The sequence below is a fragment of the Mya arenaria genome, chromosome 7 (assembly GCF_026914265.1).
Source record: "Mya arenaria isolate MELC-2E11 chromosome 7, ASM2691426v1".
Taxonomy (NCBI): domain Eukaryota; kingdom Metazoa; phylum Mollusca; class Bivalvia; order Myida; family Myidae; genus Mya; species Mya arenaria.
Window position 1 is genome coordinate 49,783,193 of NC_069128.1, and position 23,924 is coordinate 49,807,116.

General features: G+C 35.0%; 1 long non-coding RNA gene across 4 annotated transcripts; it reads left to right on the forward strand.

Annotated features, from left to right (window-relative positions):
* The first annotated feature begins 1,482 nt into the window (after window positions 1-1,482).
* On the forward strand, window positions 1,483-16,125 carry LOC128240311 (uncharacterized). Of its 4 annotated transcripts, none has more exons than XR_008262136.1 (15): window positions 1,483-1,745; window positions 2,836-2,944; window positions 3,638-3,758; window positions 5,011-5,101; window positions 5,438-5,687; window positions 5,883-6,069; window positions 6,931-7,116; window positions 7,896-8,018; window positions 8,889-8,955; window positions 10,026-10,194; window positions 10,404-10,510; window positions 11,257-11,363; window positions 13,169-13,288; window positions 14,464-14,585; window positions 15,608-16,125. It is a non-coding gene; the product is annotated as an uncharacterized LOC128240311 (long non-coding RNA). The 4 variants fall into 4 exon arrangements; XR_008262135.1 differs by having other exon boundaries at window positions 6,931-7,055; window positions 7,896-8,065; XR_008262133.1 differs by having other exon boundaries at window positions 6,931-7,055.
* Window positions 16,126-23,924: the final 7,799 nt, after the last annotated feature.

Consider the following 23,924-nt stretch of genomic DNA (forward strand, 5'->3'; position numbering starts at 1 on the left):
TAAAATGTGCTAAGGAGTGCCCCTGATGCCGCCTTTCATATGCAATTTGACGTATGTTGGGAATGGCCTTGGATGTTGCCTTGTCTTTAACCATGGGCAATATCTTAAGAATTTCACGTGACGTTGCCATGTATATAAATCTGGACGTTGCTGTGGGAATCGCCTCGGATGTTGCCGTGAGGATATAGCCATAGATGTTGGCTTAGAAGCTATCCCTGGCGTAACCCTTTATAAAGCACAGGGGTTTGCCTTGAAACATGCCCCGGACGTTGTCATCCATTGAACCCCAGACATTGTCATGTATGTAACTTACCTTTGGAACTGCCCCTAGCGTTGCCAAGTTTATACATTGAGACGTTACTGTTAGAATTGTCAAGGGTATTGTCACGCTTTTACCTGTGACTACTGCCTTCGGAGCTTCCCGGAAGTTGCCGATGCATATAGCCCTGGGTGTTACTTTGGGTACTGTCTAGGACTGACCAGGTCATGAATACAAAGTATGTGTATATAACCCCGTTTGCTGTCGTAGGTGTTGCAACGGATGTTGTTCTGTATAAAACTTTGCGTGTTGCATTTGGAAATGCCTTCGACTCTGCACTCTTTATAACCACTGCATTCTGGTTACTGTTCTGGTCGTATTCATGTTTATATCCCTGAGTGTTGCTTTTGGAATTCCCCTAGACTTTGCCATGTATATAACTCAGAACATTGCGATGCGTATAACCTTGGAGATTGTCTTGGGATTTGCAACAAACTTTGCCTTCCATGTAAACCTAAGCGTTGCCTTGGAAATTGCCCTAAAAATGTCATGTAAATAACCGTGAATGTTGCCTTACGGATTGCTCCGGACATTGCCATGTTTATAACCCTGGGTTATACCTATTAAAATGCATTATTGATAAATGTATTCAAAATGCACCTTCTTTACAACGATTGTACGAAGTCCCGAGACTAGCGCCAGTCCTTAAATACGCCGTGGTGCAAGGCTAGCTAAACATATTTTATAGTATATCAAGGGAAGAAACTCTAGGATCTAAAATGGTATTCAGCTTCGAAGAGTTCTTTAACTTTTGTTTACATGGCATCCACTTTTAAATAAATAAATAAATGAAAAACAGACTAAGGATACAACTAATTTGGACATCTATTTTGATTGTGTACAACGGCACAAGTATACACATCTAATTGACACCTGAAAAGTATTCCTTTGTTAATATTGACCTCCTAATAACACCATAGCATATTGGAAAGGAGTTTATTTAACTCTTGAAAAACATTGTACTCAAAGCTAAATGAAACTGTATTTTGAAGCGTTTTAATTTTCCTTCCGGAATCAAAATATGTTTATATGTTTACCGCATGGTAAGGTCACGGATGTGTAAGAGAAACCCGTTAACACAAAATAATGTGCAGTATTTATAAAGAAGCTATTGATCATCGACTATATAGTCGAGTGTTTACTTCTCATGCAGGGAGAATAGAGTTAAAATGAAGTATTATTTTTAATTCAGCACAGGACACGCTCATTAGTTTTGAGTTAATATCAATTTGAATACAAACGTTTGAGAAATCGTGAGGAACTTAATTTTAGTAAGACTTGCTAATTTGCAGACGCAATGAATTTTAATCGGATTTAAATTAAATAGCTGGATTATAAAGAGTGTTTTGAAAGCTAAATCATGTACAAAGACTTATACAGATGATTAGAAATGAGGAAATAATCTTAAACGTGTTGTATTGAAAAGGTAAGTTAAGATAATAAAGAATTATGCAAATCTACCCGCCTATTTAGTATTTTTTGTAGATTTTTTGTTAACGTCATTCTTCAAAAATAGTATATATTTACTCTTTATTTGAGCCCTAGAGTTATTTAGATGTTTACATATTACAACAATCAATTACAGTATAAACATGTACATCACTATTAAATTTCATAAACATACAATAAAAACGACAGGGAAAAGCCTTTTAGCCAGATATTAAACGATTACTGTGTTTAGAGAAACATGCCTCTATGTCTCAAACATACTCAAAGCACTTGATCAGGAGAATGCCTCCAGTGAAATGTTCTCATGTAGTTTTATGCATAATGTAGTTTGTTCAAAACAATGATTATTTCTATATTAGTATCATTTATTGCTGTACACAATGCATTCTTGTAAAAATTTATAAGTTTCACAACTGATTAATATACTATTTCAAACATTCGAAAAATGTAGTTTTCAACGATACTTTAATATATAAAGCTTCTTGATCAGGAGAATGCCTCCAGTGAAATGTTCTCATGTAGTTTTATGCATAATGTAGTTTGTTCAAAACAATGATTATTTCTATATTAGTATCATTTATTGCTGTACACAATGCATTCTTGTAAAAATTTATAAGTTTCACAACTGATTAATATACTATTTCAAACATTCGAAAAATGTAGTTTTCAACGATACTTTAATATATAAAGCTTCTATACATTTACGTGATCTTAATCAAGTTAATGATTGGCTTTTACCCAAATCATTAAGACAATTGATATAAGACGTCATTTCCGTCATTGAACTTTCAGAAAATGTCGTGTTAAGTTCAGTTTCTTTTTTTTACGTTAAAAGCTGTGCGATTAATCATTAAGATAATCAAAGGCGACATACAATACAAGGAATATTACAATAGGACGTCAACTGACGACATGTATGACATCCTGTTTGGTTAATGAACATGCATCCGTCTCGACCGACGGATACACGTTAACACATCAAACTCGACGTGATACAGGACGTGCGATGAGCGTCCTGTCCTCATATACCCTATATATCAGATGGAAGCTTTGCTTTTATGTTGCAGATCGGGTTGCATGCTAAAGAAACTATATCGAAATGCGACCAGCCTAGGATATGTCAACAGGGTACAGCTGTTGCCCCCCTTTGGTTGATGTTAAACTAATGATAAGCAGGTATTGGATGCAAATACAACATTTATAGCTTATAACATTTGAAGGATATTGTAGTGAAGCCAGGTCAGCTCGCGACTGGCTGAAAATTATCAGTTCATATGCATTCATAGACTTTTTACCTAATTGACGGTCCCATTCAAAACAACAACTACATTTCATTTAATCTTGAAACTGCTAACATCCCTTTCAAGAAACCTTTCTTAGGTACTCTGGCCCCAAATATTTTATTTTCTAAAGCATGAACCTGCTAAACGTGCACGAAATAGGTTTAATTAACGTGTTTTATGGTGCCAGGGAGTACCACTACGAGTACGAGCAAACACAACAACCTGAATCCAAACACTTGACATCGCATTTGCCACTACCTTGAAGAATGAAATCCTGAATATCAGACATTTACTTAATCACAGGTGGATGGCCGTGAAATGCATATGGACCGCAGCATTGCTTAAAAAACCTGCATTTCGAGGTTTTTCGAATAACAGCATTAGTGCAGATTATACAGATTTTGACTAACTTGACAGTTCCAATCAAAATTAAATATTTTGCTCGGTTCTGCTTTATTTCCACCAGTATTGGCTTAATGTGGGGATTCATGCCCTTACTTGATTCATAATTCTACGTTACTATTCTGATCAACTAAGTTAATAAATTTGTTTAGGAAAATATAATGTCTTCTCATTGCATTTTCAGTAAAAATTATACATTAAAGATGGATATATGCAGACAGCACGGAAGCTTCTGATCTGTAGGTCTCAACGGGCGACCTTTTAGAAGGCCGTCTTTGGTTGTCCTGCATGAACCAGAAGCAAAGGTAAATGTCGTTGTCAATAAAAATAAAGTCATTGTTGCATTTTATTACAAACTGAGATGAAAATACTTCTATTTCTGCTGTAATTATATTCGACAACCAAAATAATTTAATCCTGAAAGCTCCAGCTGGAAGACAAGGAAAACTTTGATTCGTGGAAACATAGCTGGTTTTTTCAGTTAAATTACAATTGCAATAGTATTGCTTACACTTATAACTCTGGTCAAAATGCTCTTAGCCCGTGTCTAACTGCTTGTAATAGTTTGGAAACATGACTTTCTCACACTAACGTCAATGGTACATGACTGAGCTTGTGAACGATTTTGATAGTGTGAAGTTCAAGGTATTAGATAGCACATTTTAATCCTCTTCAATGGCAGATTTAATTAAATGCCTGAAACATACATATATGACAAATGATCACAAAACATATCATTTACACAAAACATCACCTCACAATGATCTTACCAATTTAAGGAATTGAACTCTCTTAAACCGCTCTCTCTCTCTCTCTCTCTCTCTCTCTCTCTCTCTCTCTCTCTCTCTCTCTCTCTCTCTCTCTCTCTCTCTCTCACGCACGCCCGCACACATGCACGCACGCACGCACACACGCACACACACACAAACACGCACGCACGCACGCACGCACGCACGCACACACGCACGCACACACACACACACACACACACACACACACACACACACACACACACACACACACACACAAACGGTGTCTTTGTTATTGAAATGCTGATTATCAGCTATAAACTAAACATACAAAAAAGTCATGTGTTATGGATTTATACTATAAAGAGCAACTCTGAACTGAAATTATGAAACAAACTAAATAAATACAGCCGATTGAACTATAAATCATTCCAAAAAAAATGCCAAAACATTACAAATACAAAATACCAGACATGCAAACAAATACTGACCCTTGTGTGTGAATTATCACATAACAAACATAAAAAAAATAAAACATGTCTGACCTAATGATTCAATTTTTACACACAATGAAAACCAGTGATCATATGACTATTTTCCAGCAAAATCATTTCTGTTTAACAACCATAATCAAAGGGAGATTTTGCCTGTTAGACCAACTAGCATTTTTACCAAGAGTTATCATTCTAATTAAAACTGTACCTTGCTACAATAGTAGTATCTTTGGTGCTTTTATTAACAGGCCGATAAGGTGGTATGTTGGAAATAAAATCTCCAAATGTTAACTGTCTTGTTTTCAACCAAATAGCTGGGTGCTTTTGGAGTTGGGCAAATCTCGGACTTTCCAATGCAGTTGTCTTAGTTATCTAATGGTGTATATCAACATTCTCCCACAAATAGTAAGTTTCCAGATGAGTATGTCAATAAAGGAAATGTTATGTGCATTTATAATAATTGATGACTCACTGCAATGTGTCTTTTACATTAAATAACATTTTTAATCTATGGAATTTCAATGCAATAATACCTTTTTACATCTACTGGAATTTTAAAACAAATGAAATCTACCTTGTGTAGCATAATAAATTCCAGTGTAAGCAAATGTTCATTGTGATCTAAACGTTGAAACTGATATTTACTTGTTGCATTTGTCATTGTTTTGTTACTCAAGAATGATTTCATTTACAAAGAAAACATTCTGTAAAGTTATTAAGTGCGAACTACTCAAATTGCAGATAGAAATGGACTTCTGTTGTAAAATGTATCTTACGCAATCATGGGCCGAATGCTTATTCTCCGACTAATGTGTTTAGATGCTTAAGAAACACAATCGGCCAATACAATCCTAAAATCTGAAAACCCGGCGTCACAGTTATCCCCTTTCTGCTGATTCGACGGCTTGCAGTTTGAGGACAAGCATGTATTGGTGAAACAAAATCAAGACAAGGATCAGATGGAACAGAGTTCTACAAGTTAACATAATTGGTAGATGCCTAGAGTATATAAATTGTGCCAGCATAGAGTGTAAGAAATAAATAATACAAGAAATTGTTCTAATTAGATATCACTGTTGTAGTGTTCTTTTGGCTTCGTGTTAAGTCATTAAGACAATCATTGTTGTTGACGGTAATACTTAATCATTTAATTTGCCAAACAAGATTCTCATTTTTTATATTTTAGCGGTAATATTGAACACCATTTATCGATCAATCAATGCGGCTTCATGGTTGTCTCTCTTTTCCTGAATTCGTTGATGACTCAGAAGATTGAAGATGTTCAGAAAATTCGTCATACACTGAAACTCTAAACTTGAGATCACCTGAGGTACTTCCTGGTAGGATGTGGTCCGGAGTTGCCAGGATATCAGGTAGATGGCTAGGTAATCCATATATCGCAGGATAATAATGCACAGCTGCATTCAGAGCTTCTAAAAATGACGGCATTCTACATAAAAATCACCAAATGAAAGTACAAAATATCATGTTTTCTGCCTGATATTTGGCAATAACTAGACTAGACACGTTCTTTTTTGATGTTTTACAACATTTAGTTTGTAATATTTTACAATTATCTTACAATTTAGACTTTAAAATGTTACAGAAACAGCATCGAAATGATAAGAGCATTGGCTATGTTTAGCCCACATTGCAGTTGTCTCCCTTTGATTGATTTTTAGAGAATTGAGAAAACTCAGATATGTGTGGCAGTAAGAAATGACATCTATTTTGTGTCTTCTTTCGTGTCTGCAATTATATTATATTGAGCATAAACCTGCTAAATGACCACCAAAATGACTAATAAAAGGGATTCGTTTACAATAAAGTCCTAATCAACTTACATGTTTCTTTAGACTGAATGGTTTCAGGAACATGTTGCTTTTTTCAAGATCAGTCATTACGAGCAATCGACTCACACTGAATCTCTGAAATTAAGATCACCTGAGGTACCTCCTGGTAGGATGTGGTCCTGAGTTCTCTGACATTTGCAAGAAAATCAGGCAGATGGCAAAGCAATGCATATGGACAACAGGATAACTATACAAAGCTGCATTCGAAACCACTATCTAACAACCAAAACTGTTTAAAATGCGATGTCATGCCCTAAACAGATTCATTATACTTAGCAACATTTCTGTTTAAATCAGTATATATTAAATTTCATCTTTCCTGTTTCACTTAGTTTATATATTTGTTGGGGAGATTATTTTGTCTTTTGATTGCATTTTCAGTTTAAACCCCCTATTTAAGATAGATACGGGCAGACAACATTGTTTCCCTGATCTGATGGTCACAAGGTGCGCTTTTTGGCATCATGCGGTCCTGGTTTGCCCGGCATGATCCGGCGGAAGCAAAGGTAGATGTCGTCTGCTATTATAACTTACAGTCATGCTCGGATATTATTGCAAGACAGAGAGGTATATTAATATTATTTTGCTGATTATATAAATGGTATTTGAAAAATTAATCTTATTACTGCACTCTCCAGGGGTAGGACATTAACGACATTGGCATACACGTTAAGCATTTTGCTTTTCTATTAGGAAATAATGTAGTTAATAATGTTCATTAAATGAATTTTTGTTGTGTTGTTGAAACCTCTCGTCAATTATCGCCTTCGGCAAGGTTTTTACACGGTAACCCAACATTTATTATTAAAGCTAACAGTTACTCGTTCCAACCCATTTTAGAGCGAATTTAAGCGATTATTACCTATTTTGTCAAATGTTTGACATTTAAATGCTTAATAATTTGAAAGAATATGAGTTCTGGTCGAAGGTAATACTTAATTACTAAAGTTGTCAAACATATTTTGCAGGTTTACATGTATGTTTGTTGTTGACATACTTAATTGCGAAATGAAAAGACAAAATAAATGAGTGTGACAGTTTGATCAATCAATTACAGTTAGTGCATTATCTGGCATTGCAGTTGTCTCCCTTAGACTGATGTTGATCGTGGATCTAAAGATTTAAGACAAGCAGAAATAGGTTGATTTGACATTTGTTGGAATTTGCAAACAAAAAAGCGGGTGTCATTTATACTGCCATCTTGTTTTATTGAAGATTTAAACTGCTTAATGTATACTTACAAAACCCGTAATGCTGGGTTCGAAGTGGATATCTAATCCAAAATAACTTTTCTGTATAATTTGGTGTGCATTACTTCTCAGACTGAATAGGTTATTTTCTTTCAGATATTCCTATACGAACAGATGACCCGCACTGAATCCCTGATATTGAGGTCAAAAGAAGCATTTCATGGCAGGATGTCGTTCTATGTTACCCTGCATTTACCAGAAATGAAGATAGATGGCTAGGTAGTGTATTCAGGCCACAGCTCGACTTCATACAGCTACACCTGAAAGTATATACATAATATACAGAAAAGTTAATAGTGCTTTTAAAACATAAGGCCCATCGGTCTAAAACTTGCATTTGATACCAGGGGATATATATGTCAGAACTTGGTGTGTATCATATGTCCACGGGCAAATAGCCGGTCTTCCCATTTATAAAGCATGCGTATGTTATGTCATTGACTTTCGTTATGTATCTGGTCAATATTTGCTCCTAAGTCACATTTGTTAAAAAGTGTGTATAAAGATACTGTAATTCTTGCAATGTCCATTATTATTGAAATTCTGTCTATATTAAATAACAGATTGACAGGAAAAACTTTCAAATGAGATTAACCAGGCATTTAAAGTTATTAAATTATATCATCAACTCTTAAACAAATTGGAATAATGTGCTGACCAAAGCTGTGCTTATCCTCCTTTTTCTTAAGTTTATCTTTAATTCTTAGTTCTATTATATTTTCTAAATGTGATTAAGCATTCTGGAGTAAAGAAATTGCGAACATCAGGTTTAGATTTAAATAAAAAATTGTAAAATACAAAGAATATCCTTTAGCTCGATGACTTGAACGGCCACTATCGACCAGTTAGAAAAGGTTCATGACTTTACACTATCAGATGTCATTAATATTTGAATATGAGATATTTTAAACCTTTGTTGTTTCAAATGCCGTTGTCATTTAAAGGTGTTCAATTAAATATTGAACCTGCTATATGCAAATTTACAAAACAAGTAATGAAAGGTTCCGAAATATATCAAAAATTCAAATTAATTTTCTGTTTTACTTGGTTTAAATTTATTTTGAGACTAAATATATTCTTTTCATTCAGATATACTTATACGACCCGCGCTGAATCCAAGATATTGAGATCACAAGAGATGCAGATAGATGGCTAGGTAGGTCACATTTCGACATCAAACAGCTACACGTGAAGTTATATTGATAATGTTACGAAACGTCAATATTATTTGTGCGGAAAATACATAAGACTCCCATTGGTTGTCAAATTGCTCCAAGAAAAATGGGTCATAACTTGGTTTGTATCCTATGTCCACAGACAAATAGTTGGTATATCCTTAACAAAACAAACCTATGTTATAACTTGCTTTTCTAAAGCTGTTTTAATGTAGTATAGTGCAGTTAAGGTTGAACTAATTGTCTAGCAAAGATAGTGTGATTAAGCATTCTAGAGAAGAGAACATGAGAACATTATTTTTTCAATATTGTTCTAGATGCTAAAATCACTGAGTTTTGGATGTACACGCGATTTACTTTTCATGAAAGGTAGATGACAATTTGATGGGAACACATTTGTGTTATTCAAAGCAAAAGGTTATGATTATTTATGTAAACATACAGATTACTCAATGATGTTGATTATATGGACCGAGAGATGGTGCGAAATGCTTTAATAGAGCCTTTGCATGTCACAATCATCGGATGTGTTAACCTGTAATTACAGTTGTCTCCCTTAATAGTCTGATTATAAAATAATATTCTGCATATTTATGACACAAAAGTATTGATGTACATTACTAACTGATACTTATTAGGTGACTGTAGTGTTGCAATCTTCTAGCACTTTTCATTCCGTTAAGCTAGCGACTGTCTTTTTCTAACCACTTACACAATAACATTTCTTGGACCAGACACCCAGTTGCATTTACAAATGGTAAGTGAATTTTTTGGCATCGTAGTTGCCTCCCTTAGACTGATGTTTATTGCTTATCGTACGATATTAGAGCAGCCGATATTGATCGCTTGTAAGATGTGACATTTACGGGGATTAACAAACAAAAAAGCGGTTGTCATTTAAACTTACTTGTGTTATTGTAGATTAAGACTGCTTTATGTATACTAACAAACGCTTAATGCTGGATTCAAATTTGATATATAATCCAATGTTACTTATCTGTTTAACTTGGTTTGAATTACTGTTGAGACTGAATATGTTATTTTCATTTAGATATGACTTAACGAGCAGAAGACCTACACTCAATCCCTGATATTGAGATCACAAGAGGAATTTCATGGCAGGATGTTGTTCTAGGATGTCCGGCATTCACAAGAAATGCAGATAGATGGCTAGATTGGTCAGAGCTTGACACCATACAGATACACCTGAAGAGATATTGGTAATGTTACGAAACTTTAATATTATTGGTGCTGAAAATACGTAAGACTCTTATTAACTGCCAACTTGTTTTATTGAATATTTAAACTGCTTAATGCATACTAAAACAACGTTTAATGCTGGGTTCGAAGTTGATATATAATCTAAAGTTACTTTTCAGTATAACTTGGTGTACATTACTTCTGAGACTGAACAGGATATTTTTTTCAGATATATTATGCCTAAACGAGCAGACGACCCACACTGAATCCCTGATATTGAGGTCAGAAGAGGCCTTTCTATGGTGCCCTGAATTCACCAGAAATGCAGATAGATGGGTAGGTAGCGTATTTAGGTCACAGCATGTCATCATACAGTTACACCTAAAAGTTTATTCTTAATGTTACGAAACGTTAATATAACTGTTGCTTCAAATACATAAGACCCATCGGTTTTAAAATTTAATTTGACACAAGAGGATATAAGTCAGATATTGGTGTGTATCCTTTGTCCACGGACAAATAACTGGCCTTTTTTAAAACATGCGTATGATATGTTATTGACTTACTTTATTAATCTTGTCAATATTTGCTCCTTAGTGTCATTTATTAAGAATTGTATATAATTAATGAGATTAAAAAGGAATCTAAATATTTAGAAAATATCATTAACACTTTAACAAAATTGAAATAATGTTCTGACCAAAGCTGTGCTTATTATTTTTTCTTCAGTTCATCTTCACAACTTAGTTATATTGTATTTTCAAAACGTGATAAAGAAAGCTGGGGTTAGGAAATGGACAACATCAAATTTAGATTTAAATAACAGAAATGTAAAATAAAAAGACCTGTTAGGACAGATTCATGATTTTCCACCATCAGATGTCATTAATATTTGAATATGAGGTATTTTAAAACTTTGTTGTTTAAAAAAACAGTGTCATTTAAACTTTGAACATGATTGATGTTAACTTAGATAATAAGTATTACTGGGTGCCGAAAAACATTAGACAAATTAATATTTACTGTTTTACTTGGTTTAAATAACTTTTGAGACTAAACTTGTTTTGTTTGTTTTCATTCAGATATACCTATACGACCAGCACTGAATCCAAGATATTGAAATCAAAAGAGGCATTTCCCTGCAGGATGTTGTTCTATGCTGGCCGGCATTCAAAAGCTACATGGCTAGGTAGGTCACAGCTTGACATTATACAGCTTCACCTAAAGAAATATTGATAATGTAAGGAAACGTTAATATTATTGGTGCTGAAAAAACATACGACTCCCATTAGTTTTAAAATGACACCAAAAATAGGTCATAACTTTGTGTGTATCCTTTGTCACAGAAAAATTGTTGGTACATTCTTTTACAAAACAACGTATGTTATTTAAAGCAATATGTTATGATTATTTATGTAAACATACAGTTTACTAAATGATGTTGACTTCATGGACCAGGAGATGTTGCGGAATCATTTAATAGAGCCTTTGAAAGTCAAAATCTTCGGATGTGTTAACCTGCAATTACAATTGTCTGAATATAAAATAATATTCTGCATATTTATGACACAAAAATATTGATTTTCATTATCAACTGATACTTATTAGGTGTTTGCCGTTTTTAAATCTTTTAGCCCTTTTATTCTGTTAAGTAGCGACTGATTTTTGTCAAACCACTTACACAATTACATTCCTTGGACCCAGACACCAAGTTTCATTTACAAAAAGGTCAGTGTATTTTTTGGTATCGCAGCTGCCTCCCTTAGACTGATATTGATTGTGTATCTGAAGATATAAGAAAATCAGATATTGGTTGCTGATAGAGCTTCATTTGAAGAAGTATATATAATGTACCTCAACGTTAATAGTGTTGGTGCTGATAATTCATAAGACTTCCATTGGTTTTAAAATGGCATTAGGAAATATATGTCACAGATTGGTATGTACCCTGTGTCCAAAGACAAACAGTCTTTTCATTTACAAGACCAGAGTTTGTTTAACTTACTTTGGTATTGTTGTAGCAGTGTAGTATTGTGTTTTATAGGATCAACAATGTCAGTGTGATTAAGCATTATAAAGAAGAGAAATTGTCAACATCATACTTTCAGCTTTGTTTTTTGGATGTACACAATATTTAGTATACATGAAAACTAGATGTCAATTTGATGGGAACACACGTTTATAATTCAATGCAACAAGTTTTGATTAACTATGTAAACACACAGTTTACTCAATGATGTTGATTTTATTGACCGAGAGATGGAGCGGAATGCTTCTACACAGCATTTGACTGTGATACACTTCGAATGTGTTAAACTGTTATTACAGTTGTCTCCCTTAGTCTGATATGTAGAGAATATTCTGCATTTTTAGGACACACAGGTATAGATGTGCATTATCATCTGATATGTATTAGATTGTTGCAGTGTTGCAATCCTCTAGCAGTTTTCGATCTGTTAAGCCCCCACTAGACTCTGCCTCCTGTGAACCTTTGTTTCACTGTCTGTTCCAAGGCAATATTCCCATCATTTGAGTAAAATAAGTAAGTTCAATATAGTGCGGTCTATTTATGGTGTTTTTTTATGTGTATGTGGTGTTCATGGGTCAGTGTAAGCTAGCAACTGGCTTTTGTCAAGCCACTTACACAATTACATTCCTTGGACCCAGACACCAAGTTTCATTTACAAAAAGGTTAGTGTATTATTTGGTATCGCAGTTGCCTCCCTTAGACTGATATTGGTTGTGTATCTGAAGATATAAGAAAGCAGATATTGGTTGCTGGTAGTGGTAAGATTTGACAGGTACGGGGATTTACAAAACAAAACGCCAGTGTCATTTAAACTACCAACTTGTTTAATTGTAGATTTAAACTGCTTAATGTTTACATACATAACGCTAAATGCTAGGTTCATAATTAATATATAATCCAATGTAACTTTTCTAAATAACTCGGTTTAAGCTACTGTTAAGACTGAATATGTTATTGTTCTTCAGATCGCTATTTGAACAGACGACCCACACTCAATTCCTGAAATTGAGGTCACCAGAGGCATTTCATGGCAGGATGTTGTTTCAGGATGTTGGTATTCAACAAAGATGTATAGAGATGACCGGGTAAGTCACTGCCTGATATCATACAGCTACACTTGAAGAATTATATATAATGTACCTCAACGTCAATAGTGTTGGTGCTGATAATTCATAAGACTTCCATTGGTATTAAAATGGCATTAGGAAATATATGTCACAGCTTGGTCAAAGAAAAACAGTCTTTCCATTTACAAGACCAGAGTTTGTTTAACTTACTTTGGTATTGTTGTAGCAGAGTAGTATAGTGTATTTTAGGATCAACAATGTCAGTGTGATTAAGCATTCTAGAGAAGAGAAATTGTCAATATCAAACTTTCAGCTTTGTTTTATGGATGTACACAAGATTTAGTATGCATGAAAACTAGATGTCAATTTGATGGGAACACACGTTAACAATTCAATGCAACAAGTTTTGATTTACTATGTTAACACACAGTTTACTTAATGATGTTGATTTTATTGACCGAGATATGGAGCGGAATGCTTCTACACAGCATTTGACTGTGATACACTTCGAATGTGTTAAACTGTTATTACAGTTGTCTCCATTAGTCTGATATGTAGAGAATATTCTGCATATTTAGACCACACAGGTATAGATGTACATTATCATCTGATATGTATTAGGTTGTTGCAGTGTTGCAATCGTCTAGTAGTTTTCGATCTGTTAAGCCCCCACTTGACTCTGCCTCCTGTGAGCTTTTGTTTCATGGACTGTTCCAAGGCGGTATTCCCATCATTTGAGTAAAACAAGTTCGATATTGTGCGGTCTATTTATGGTGTTTGTTATGTGTATGTGGTGTTCATAGGTCAGTGTAAGCTAGCATCTGGCGTTTGTCAAACCACTAAAACAATTACATTCCTTGGACCCAGACACCAAGTTTCATTTACAAAAAAATGAGTGTATTATTTGGTATCGCAGTTACCTCCCTCAGACTGATATTGATTGTGTACCTCAAGATAAGAAAAGCAGATATTGGTTGCTGGTAATGGTAAGATTTGACATGTACGGGAATATACAAAACAAAATGCCGGTGTCATTTAAACTACCAACTTGTTTAATTGTAGATTTAAACTGCTTAATGTTTACTTACATATCGCTAAATGCTGGCTTCGAAATTAATATATAATCCAATGTAACTTTTCTAATTAACTTGGTTTAAACTACTGTTGAGACTAAATATGTTATTTTTATTCAGATTGCCTATACGAGCAGACGACCCACACTCAATTCCTGATATTGAGGTCACCAGAGGCATTTCATGGCAGGATGTTGTTCCAGAATGTTCGGCATTCAACAGATATGCAGATAGATGACCGGGTAGGTCACTGCTTGACATCATACAGCTACACTTGAAGAAGTATATATCATGTACCTCAACGTTAATAGTGTTGGTGCTGATAATTCATAAGACTTTCATTGGTTTTAAAATGGCACTAGGAAATATATGTCACAGCTTGATATGTACCCTTTGTCCAAAGAAAAACAGTCTTTCCAGTTACAAGACCAGAGTTTGTTTATCTTACTTTGTATTGTTGTAGCAGTGTAGTACAGTGTATTTTAGGATCAACAATGTCAGTGTTATTAAGCATTCTAGAGAAGAGAAATTGACAACATCAAACTGTCAGCTTTTTTTTGGATGCACACAAGATTGAGTATGCATGAAAACTAGATGTCAATTTGATAGGAAATAATATTTCTAATTCAATGTAACAAGTTATGGTTAACTATGTAAACGTACAGTTTACTCAATGATGTTGATTTTATTGACCGAGAGATGGAGCGTAATGCTTCTATACAGCGTTTGACTGTGATACACTTCGGATGTGTTAAACTGCTATTTAGTTGTCTCCCTTAGTCTGATATGTAGAAAACATTCTGCATATTTAGGACACACAGGTATAGATGTGCATTATCATCTGATATGTATTAGGTGGTTGCAGTGTTGCAACCGCCTATCAGTTTTCGATCTGTTAAGCCCCCACTAGACTCTGCCTCCTGTGAACTTTTGTTTCACTGACTGTTCCAAGGCGTTATTCCAATCATTTGAGTAAAACAAGTTCGATATTGTGCGGTCTATTTATGGTATTTGTTATGTGTATGTGGTGTTCACAAGTCTTTCTGTCTTGTTCATTGTCGTTTGGGTCCTTGCTTTGTGCCCCTGAACATTGTTATTATTAGCATTTTCGACTACCTCGTATGTTTTATTGAATTATTGATGTATTCTTATTCTTGGTATATTCATAAACCCTTAGTACCATTGTAGTTAACTAAGTTTGTTGGGCTCAAGAATTAGTTTTTTTCATCAGATTTAATCGTAAGTGTATTATTTTCTTTTTCAGTTAGAGGAATATAAGCAGACTTCCCAAACTAAGTCCCTGATGTGGAGGTCACATGGGGCTCTTCCTGGCAGGATATAGTAATTAGATGTCCGGCGAAGACAAGACTAACATGTCGATAGCTAGATACATGTGATGCATTTTGGCAACGACCAATTTCAAAAAAGTTGACTTTAATTTGAAGCTTTTATTGGCGTATCAAGTTGACAATTACAAGAATATGTACATACGATCATAAAACAGAGTGATGCATTTAACATGTGTGTCGATTCATTACGTTATATGTTACATCTGCCCATGGATGAAAAGCTGATTAATCGCATTTAAAGCAATTGCAAATAATAAAGTGTGTTCCATTTTTCTCTGGTCTCAATTCAGTCATTAGCAATACATGTATAACTTTGTTTATATGGAAAATCATGTGTTTTAGGTATACACATTTGTTACTTCTTTATCTTTATTTCTGAAGTACTGTATTGTTTACGAAATTTCGGGTAAGCCGACTTCCATGGCGGAAAACGGAATTGAGAGAAGAAACAGCCTGGAGACACAGCATTAAAATGTGAACGATATTTTATCCATCAATAATTATCACAGTTGTCTCCCGTTGACCGCTGTAAGCAAATGCAAAGACTGCAGCTGAAGAGAAGGCAGGAACTAGTTGCTAGTTTGACTTACTGTCTGCTTAGCGGAGCAAGGTAGTTGACTCTGTGTAGTGAATCTCACTTAACATTGTTTTAACCAAATTGAAGGTGTCTGAAAATTGTCAATATTTTAAATTTAAGATCGAAATTGCTTTATGTTTTTGAACGAGTTATATGAACGGGGCATTTTTGATCAACTGATAAGTCATTTTGGTATCATTTTTCATCCTTTCCTGACAGCTTTCATAACAAATAATGGATGTCAAAATACCCTTTGAGAACGGTGAAAGTCTGAAATATGCCCATGAACAAAAATGAAGGTGCAGTTTTATTGGACATCTTTAAAGCATTCGACTGCCTGCCCTATGATCTCGTACAGAAAAGCTTAATGTATATGGTCTCTCAGCCCCAGTATTTACATTAATGCACTGCTATCTAACAAACAGAAAACAACTGGTCAAACTTGGACAAATTGCATGTGAGTGTGACACCATCCAGAAAGACGTTCCACAAGAATCAATATTATAGCAGCTAGTCTTCAGCATTTTTCCCAATGACCTCTTCTACTTTATTAATAAGGCAGCCTTGAATATTTATGCTCCTATTTTTAAAACGTCATACGATGCGACGTTATAAACGTTCTGCGTAAGAAGCAGCAAAGTGCAAGTACAATGGCACACCATGAACGCACTATATTGTTTTAGGTTTCTGGGTAACAATTAATACATTTATTTATTTACACATTTGTACAAAAACGTTGAATATTCAATATTGATAAGACGACTGTTTATTATAGAGTCTCCTATTCCAATGCCAATTCGTCTGCGTTAACAATCATACACTGTAATGTAATAAATGCTCAGCGAAAGAAACGGCCTGGTACAAGTAAAGTTTGTCAAGACAATATGCACCGGCGCACAAGGCCGTATTCATACTTTAATCACATTTTCCACATTTCACAATGTTTATTTTTAGTGGCCAAAATATTTAGCATATGAAAGGGATTTGAATACTCAAGAAAGCGATAAATTGAGATTAGAGGTGACCGATGGAGCCGGTCTAAGACATGAAACTATGAACATATTTCCGAAATTGAGATTAAGCATAGTATGTTCTGCTAATCTGTTAATGTGGCATTTAACTGAAGTAATTTGTATTGAAGAGTACATGACTACAAATGGAGGAGATCCATAACCAAATGGATATTTTTAAATGTTAAAAAAACATTGGTTCACCCATACACATGTACGAGATGAATATCCAAGCCTTCGTTTGTTAGCAGTATTGATTGACTTTGTATGGAGTACTCAGGAACCCAGTTGGCATATTTTATTGTTTAGTATTATTTGCTACGAAAAATCTTCAAATAGTTTCTCTACGTAAGTAACCTGTTTAAAATAAAGTATTCAACACGCAAATGGCAGGGTGTTACGCCTTTATACAGAGCGAACATTAAGGTGATATAAAATATTGTTTCTACTAGTTGTTCATATTTCAAATGAATGTGAGATGTCTTCATATGCAGCAGATTGGATATATTACTCATGTTCTTAATGATTATATACAACTTTAAAAGAATTGGGAATTATCACACTGGATCGGTAACGTATAATCTCCCCTTATGCATTCGGTATCTATATAGTACCACGATAATACTCCAGATTATTACGGAATAAAGACAATAGTATGTTATAGCTACCAATGTAGGTCAGTGTATGTATGTATATACTAGATATGTCGTTGTCAATTGTTGACCTATTGTCACATTTAGAACTGACTTCGAACTTACAGGAGGTGTATTTCTTCTAATAAGTATTCCAAATGTATTTTGTATAAAGTGGAAAGAAAATACTCTCTTTTTCGAGTTTTTAATCGAGCCCATCGGGAATGCAAGAGTGGTTTCGTTCCAAGTGGATGTCTGTTCTAAAAAAGGTTTTAGTCAGGCTGTGTAAATTTTTGAGTTGTTTATTCAGGGAGGTTGTTGCCTTTAATACTCATATTTTTCATTTCCATAATATGCATTGTCGTTATAGTGTGAATTAACTGGAAAATGTCTAATTCGTTGATTAATATTCATATGGACAAATAGAGAAAAAATGAAACTATTATTCAGCGTCTTTATTTCCTTATCTCGATCTTACTACCCACGTTTGTCTGTTTTCGTACGTATTTTGTAATTTTATTTTAACAATAATTGTATCCAAATTTCGATGAGATTATAACAAAAATCCATTTCATTCAATGCAATTAAACGTTTTATTGAATGACCTTACTTAACATTTTAGGGTAATTTTATCAAGAAAGGGACACTACTATATAAGGAATGCCCTCTTCAGTAGAGTCAGAGTTACGACCAAAAAGGATTTAATCACATATATATGACCTTTGATAGGTTTGATAATGATACTAACACGTTATTGATCACTTTGTTTCGTTTCGCTGTGAACCATTTAGGCGTGGATTATATCGCAACGATGCAATATCAACATATATGTCTAAATTAGTGTGTTCTTCGAACCATTTGCATTTATTTAGAGCTAAAAGTATAGATAACAAGTATACAAAAGTTTAGGAACTCTTTAAAGCTATATACACTTAAACATCCTAGAGTTTCTTCCCTTGATTATAGAAGACAATTATGTTGAGCTATCGTTGCATCAACGCGTATTTTAAGAACTGCTGCAAGGCCTGGGCAATCGTGGTTAAGTAGATGCATCTTAAATATGCCAATAATTGTAATGGTAAGGTATGGTTTAAGGAGCATTGTTTGCGATAGGTCTATGATCTTGGGGAAATTTTGCAAGGTAACACCTATGGTTATATACGTCCGAAGCCATTCCCAAGACATTATCCAAGGCAACAGCCGGGGGAATTCTAAAGGCAAGGTACCGGGTATTTACATGGTAACGACCAGGGTTCTTCCCAAGGCAACAAGTTATAAAGATGGCAGTGTCGATGGGCAGTTCCCAATGCAACACACAAGGTTATATACAAAGCAACATCCGTTGCCACAGCTACGACATCACCCGGGGTTATAAACATGACCCACAGTAAGAATTATTGCAAAGTCCTGGGTTCCGAGGCAACGCCAAGGATTATTTGTATATAAATTACGCGTAAAATTCCAAAGGCGGCACCAAGAGTTTTAAAAAAAACATGCCAATACCTTATATAATTTAACAACAATGTCCAGATTTATTAACATTGCGACGTCATGATAATACATAACAACTTGGGGCAGCTTCCAAGGAAACACCCATGGTTTTATTTTCACTGCAACTCCCGGGTCATTTTCACTAGAAACTCCAAGGGTCATATACATGTCAATGTACGGGGTAATATTCATAACAACGTCCGGAGCATTTCCCATCATTTTAATTATAATCAAGCGGGTTTTTTTTAAAGGTTAGCTTATATTGCTTCTAAAGAAAGGGACACATCTGTACAAGCAAAGCATTTTCAGTAAAGTCATAGTTAAGACCAAACGAGTTATAATACTACATAAATGCAACCTTTGATAATCATACTAGCACATCATTTTCATTCCTTTGGCCGTGTGTCCTAATGAGTGTATTCTTGTGTCATTGTGAACTATCAAAATATATGTCTAACTGGCTGTGCTCTTAGTCTTTTTAGCAATTATTTAAATCTATAAGTGAGGATGTCATGTACACAAAGGTTTAGAAACTCTTGGATGCTCGATACATTTATATTTAAGTTTCTTGCCTTGATTATAACATACAGTGGTGTTGTGCTAGCCTTTCTTCATTTCGTATGTTAAGGACTGGTGCTAGCCCTGGAACTATGGGCAATCGTGGTTCAGAAGCTGCCCAGGGTTATATACATGGCAACGTCCGAGGTCATTCCCAAGGCAACATCCATGGTAATAAACATCACATCATTGTGGATATGTTCTAGGGCAACATTCATGGTTATTCACATGCCAAGGTCAGGGCAATATCAAAATAACGCCAAGGTTCATCATGAGTGCAATATTTGTGGCAAATACCAAGGCAATGCCAGATATACCCAGCGCAACGTCCTTGGTTTTATACATGGAAATGTCTAACGGAATTTCAACGGCAACCAACACGGGTATACACATGATCAGGGCTATTCCCTAGACAACGCCTAAGGTTATACAGAAGGCAATACAGATGGACAGTTTCCATTTCATCACGCAGGGTAATTTACAGTCCAACATATGGTGCTATACCTTTATCAACAACCGGGGTTATATACAAGGCAACGTCCGTTGTATTCATGACAAGGTCGGGCCTAGCTGATTCTTAATGCAACAATTATTGTTGTATGTCCGCTACCACACCAGGGGTTATTTAAACGGCAACGTCTGCGGCAACACAAGCGTTGTATTAATGACAAGGTGGTTCCAAGGCGATTCGCAAAGCAACACTCATGGATAAACTCATGGTAACATCCGGAGCAATTCCCAAGGCAATGACCAGGGCTATACACATCGAACACGCACGGTATATTCGGAACAAGCACCTACATATAATATCACGGTTAATCACTGCACACCGGATATAGTAGCCAAAGTGAGACATAAACAATGCTATTAACACAGGAACGGTAAGGGATTAACATAAATATATGATTAATACACACTCCATGGAAACATTATTTAAAAATAGTGGTTTTTATACTATTCAAACTGCATATAAGTTTCCCAATATAAAGGCACGAAGAAGAGGTTCCATGTGCACTGCCATTGTGACCACACTTTATTTCCAAACAAGCTTAATAGTGAGTTTACGTCATCTCTTGATGCGATAATACATTTTATATTAACTAGTACACGTAGATATCAAAAAGATTGGATTTCGTCGCGGTACGACACAATAATAATTAGTTTTGTACAAAATACATTAATCAAAATAATGATTAAGCACAGTTTAGTTTATTAAATGGATATAACAAAATAAATTAATCTATGTCACTTGCATATATCACAAAGAAAAAAAAAACAATAGTAAACAAGTACATATACTCCGAAATTTGGTTTTGGCCTTTTAATGTGATTACATGAGTGATCTTTGCTATATGCTATACACTTGATTTACACTCTAGAAAAAACAGTAAGTGTTATTCATGTTACACAGTCTGAACAAAAGAGCGGACAAACAGGCGATTTGATGGGCAATGCATTATGATATATTTCTAATTTGAGTGGGACAGCTGTCAGTCGATAGCAGTGAAACCGATGAGTGCACTAATTATGGAGCCCATGTAGATTCTGTATGGACTGACAACGCCTTTAAATGACCAGAGCTATCGGTAGAGTTAAAACCCAACAAAACCAAAATCAAAGCACTGAAAGCGTTGAAAGGCTGTAGGCGCGACAGGAGTGATTTTACTTTTATTACAATTCTGTTCACAGACTATGAAAATCGAATCCAAAAACTGTGACCCCGAAATGTACGGTTACAACCGATTATGGCCTGTCATTATATTAAGAAAAGGTAACGTACATTGAATATTTTTTTAACAATTAACATGGTGATAAACCTATCTACTTGTATGTATGAACATTTCTTTCCTCTCGAAAGTTTTAAGTAAATTAAATGTAGTCCAATATTGGATTAGGACGTAATGAACCATTTGCTGTACGTTAAAAAAGGCACTGTCTTTTAGTCAACACTTTCCATCGTAATTATTTATGACTGTCTATTCTCCTCGCTTCCTAACCAATATTTATGCGAAAAGCTACAGAAACAAGCTCAGTAGCAATTTTTTAAAACTTAAACCCGGTTTAATGGCACTGGGTATTCGCCAAAGACATAAAACAAAAACACGAAACATGGAATAACAGCACAAAACTCATCAAACAGCAATGTGCATACATACTATATATAAAAAACTAGGTATGTTTATCAATAATTGTTAGGTACCGCCTTTGAACAGTCAGTAAAATGTAAATTTACTGGGGTTTAAAACCAGTTTACGTGCACAAATCTCACTATTAAAATAACAAGCAATTGTAGTTACGTAAGGAATTGGTAGGAATAATGAATAAAGGTAGGAAATACACACAGGGCAATACAAAGCAATGATTGAAACAAATGAGACACATAGAACATCTGCATTTGTAGACATTCCGGATATGGATCAGTCTTTGACTTCTTTGAAACCCGTGGTTGTACGTAATTCGTTTAGTAGACTGATCCATACCTGGACGGCTTCAAACCGAAATTCTTTCTAACCATAAGTTATTGTATTTACAATTGTTATCTCAAGCATGTAACTGTATCTAAAAGACTAATTTTAAGATCAAACAGAGACAAGTTCTTGAAATCATCCAGGAAAAATCGTTTGTTAACATTTGAAAACTTCAGCAGTAATTTGACTAAGGCGGCCTATATGTATTCTTGATCATATACATAAGAATTTTTTTGTAAACATTTGAAAACTTAGGTTGGCATATTCAGCCTTTCAAAATTTCCTTATAAGTAGACATGTGGTCATTAAAGACAAGTTTCAAAGCCCTGTACTGTAACCTTATAAGTTGTTCAGTATTTTCTAAAGGGCAATATTTAAAAAAAAATATAGCGAGAGATTGAAATTTATCAGGATTTGCTTGCATATGACTATCTTCAAACCACTTAATTAAGATAACACTTTCAGACTAGAAAATGTCTTTAGATTGTTGACGGTATCACGATGCAGCATAGTATTGTCATCTGCATAGTTGCAAATTTTTGCTTGATGGCTGAAATAAAAAGTATATTTTTTGAAAATATTTATCAATGGGTTTTAAATGGATCCCTGCGAAACTACTCATATTCACCCATTCACTATGAAAATCACCCATTTTTACCCTTTACTTGCGGTTTGATTGATAATCATGTATAAGATCTTCAGCTTGATCAGCGAACCCGTACGTTTTATGTTTAAGAACAATCAGGTTATGGGGGAGGCAGTCGGATACCTTGGACAAGTCAAGGTATAGCATTAACATAGTCATGGTTATCCAGGGCTCTCTTCGAATCCTCGAAGTAGTGTTGTCTGACATCAATATTTTGCTCTGAAAGCAGGCAAATAGTAATGGAAATTATTCTCAAAGTGAGAACAAAGTTCCCCACTAACTGATTGCTCAAACACGTTAGATTTAGTAGGGATAATGCTGACGGTTGAGTATTTTTTTCTTGTGGAATGGCTCATATTTTTTCAAAGAAAGGTGTAACTTCCGTCAATGATTCTGCGCCTGCTTGTATGACCCTTTGTGGTATATAATCTACACCAATGGCCTTTTTTAGAATCAATACTGTGTAACAAATAATGTACATACTTATTATCTGTATGTTTGAAATAAGATACATTGACATTGTTTTTCTTTAATTGCTTCTATGCTGGGATGAGTATTTGCTTTTTTTCACATAAAATCATTTAAAAATATAGCAGACAAATTTTGGTGTACTACAGCACAAGTATGCATGCATACACCGCGCGCTGGTGTCACCACTCAACAACACCGGACTCGGATAGCGCCGCCTTACACCTCTTCGAACCGGAACAACGCCACCCGTACATCGCTGACACACACGTTGCGCCGACACTCAGCGTCTCCTCGCACCGAGCCGATCAAGAACAGCGCAGCCTTAAACTACGTTGCCACACAGTCCCCCATCTACGATACCGACGCCAAACAGTTAGCC